At 45.1% G+C, this 2,882-nt stretch overlaps 1 pseudogene; it reads left to right on the top strand.

Annotated features, from left to right (window-relative positions):
* Window positions 1–1,502, top strand: part of LOC140977647 (uncharacterized) — an 8,547-nt pseudogene extending 7,045 nt beyond the window's left edge.
* Window positions 1,503–2,882: the final 1,380 nt, after the last annotated feature.

The raw sequence follows: 2,882 nt of genomic DNA, 5'->3' as shown, positions 1-2,882 counted from the left end.
AAAAGGATTGATTTTTACATGATATAGAGCTTGTTGACATCATGGGTGGTTTTAAATCCACCAAAGCTATTGGCCAATATATGTTCATGGGGCGTGGGGTTGCCAAAGGTTGCTCCCTGACGTCCAACACAGTAGTAGCTATATAATAAAGCAAGCACGGTAGTACAGGTCAACTAATGAGGCTCAAGTACAAAAATGAACATGAGTATATGCTATGATATGACATGGTTTAAAGATTCATTGTTGTCACGACTTGATATGTATGTTCTTTCGACGCATATTGATATGTACAAGTGCCAACTTATTGAGTTTTATAAACTCACATAGCTCATGTATTACAGGATCAGGTAGTGAAGATGCATAGGATGCCGGTTCGCCAATGGATGCTTGTGACGTGCCTCACCTCGACAAGAACCGTAACTTCTTAACCAAAATATAGGGACATCATGCCAAAATTTTTATAAACCGTCAAAGTAATGCCCCTTGTTTGATTTGCTTCATACTATAGTTATATCAGTCAAACCCTATTTTGATTATGGTAATTATGCTAAGTATAGAGTAAGGGTGTGACAGATGGAGTGGGCGAATCAGGTTCCGAAACAATGCTGGCCAAGAAAGCCTGACACCCCTTAGAAATAAGTCTTCGTGCTTGCATGCAGGAGATCATACGAGGAAAGCTTCTCCATCGGTCTGGTTAAAAAAGAAACTGCTCCATTCCCATCGGTCTGACCAACTCTGATTTCTTCTGAAAGTCAATCAGGACTCGATTCTTTGTCAGCCAGTCCATTCCCAAGATAATGTCGAATTCTGGCATCGGCAGTACTATAAAGTCAGCATACACCAGGTGGCCCTGCAGTTCTAGATCAATATCTCTGACCACGCTGGTAGCTAACAGTTCTTCCCCTGATGGGACTGTCACTGAATAGTTCACGTCAAGGCCGATAGACTTGACGTCTAAATGATTGGCGAATGTCTCCGAGATGAAAGAGTAAGTGGCTCCCGAATCTATCAGGGCCTTCATGGCTAATCTCTTAATGAAGATATTTCCTGAGAGACGTTAGCATGACACGAAACTTACATCCCAAAAGTTCTAATATAAACCTTATGCAACAAAAGATACCAAAAATGCCAAATAGCTACTTAATAATCCCAAAACAAAACGAGCATGCAAGGTAAAAAAATCTAATACTGTACTGAATTAAATAAATTACCCGTCAACAGTGTAGTGTCTGGGTTCGCCTCCTGAGCATGCATGGCGAACACCCTGCCCTGGGTTGGCTGCTTCCATTGTGGGCACTCCTTTAACATGTGGTCACTGGCTCCACATTTAAAGCATTTCCCTGATCCCCACAGACACTGCCCCGGATGTTGGCGATTGCACTTCTGACACACTGGGAAATTATCGGGCCTCTGCGGAGCTTTCTGCTGTGGGACAGGCCCCTTGCCTTGCGGTGGTCCTTGATAAGGCTTATTCCCCTGCTGCCCATGGTAAGGTTTCTTGAACTGGGGCCTACGATGCTGCTGCTGCTGATGCGGTGGTGCCTGATAGGGCCTCTTGCCCTGCCTGTCAGCCTCAATGTCTCACTGATCTTGCTCTGCCACCAAAGCTCTCGATACGACAACTGAGTAAGTAGCTGGGCCAGCGACTCGAACGTCACGGCGTAAGACCAGCCGCAATCCATCCATAAAATGCCTCAACTTCTCCCGAGTATCATTAGCTATCAGGGGCACAAAGTAACACCCCCTCTCAAAATTCCGGACGAAGTCTGCCACGCTGCTGTCTCCCTGTCGCAGCGCCATGAACTCCCTAGTCAATCGGGAGCGTACCTCCTCAGTGAAGTACTTGGAGTAGAAAACCTCCTTAAAACCATCCCAAGTCAGTGTTCGCAAATTCACTGACACTGATGCACTCTCCCACCACCGTCTGGCATCCCCTACTAGAAGAAATATGGAACACCTGATTCGGTCTGCATCTGCCAGCTCCATGAAATCAAATATTACTTCGATGGACTTAATTCATCCCTCTGCTATCATCGGGTCAGTAGTCCCCGAGAACTCCTTAGGATCCATCCTCCTAAACCTTTCGTACACAGCCTCTGGTCGAGACCTCGCCTCTACATTAACCGCAGTCTGGTTCCCCGCAAACTGCGCGAAAAACTGTGTCATACCTGCAAGCATCTGCGCCTGTATATCTGGACGTGGACGAGGAGGAGTGACCGTCTCCTCATCTCGGGCCTCTCGGTTCTCCTCTCTAGCTTCGCGGTTAATCACACGTCTAGGAGGCATACTGTTCCAACAATTTACCCTTTTACTTTATAAATTTTCGCTCCCACTGTTTTGACATTTTCACTACCCTCTAGTGAAAACGGGAAACACCTTTCCTCAGTAGGTACGTCAGGTCCAATTAGCGAATTATGATCCCGAATAATATCAGCCAATCATAATCCCTAAAAGTTAGTTTCCAATTGCATCACAATGCAACCCTTAACGTAAACTTTTGTCTCACGTTTGATTAGGACCCAATAATATGACGTCGTTCATCTTTACGTGTCAAGCCTTACCCATCGATGTTGAACCTTAATAGACGGTCGCCATGAGTTCCCTCAATAATATGAGCCGAAATCATGGGAGTTCCACGTAGTTCACATCACCATGTCAATTGATGTCACAGCTTTCCGGCACCCAGGGCCCCCCCAATAATATGAGCCGAGCCCCGAGTACGGGTAGCGTTCATCATGCACCCATTGTCGATGGAAGACATGGAAATTATAAACAAATTTATAATTCCCCTTTTCGGGCTTGATATTAATTTTGAATCTTATTCAAAATGAGGGTTTTTAATTTTGAAAGGTCTCATCATTAATTTTATTTAAAAGCTCGCC

The sequence above is a fragment of the Primulina huaijiensis genome, chromosome 5 (genome assembly GCF_012295235.1).
Source record: "Primulina huaijiensis isolate GDHJ02 chromosome 5, ASM1229523v2, whole genome shotgun sequence".
NCBI classification, from domain to species: Eukaryota; Viridiplantae; Streptophyta; class Magnoliopsida; order Lamiales; family Gesneriaceae; genus Primulina; species Primulina huaijiensis.
Note: the sequence above shows the minus strand (reverse complement) of the source record. Positions and strands in the feature narration are given on the sequence as shown.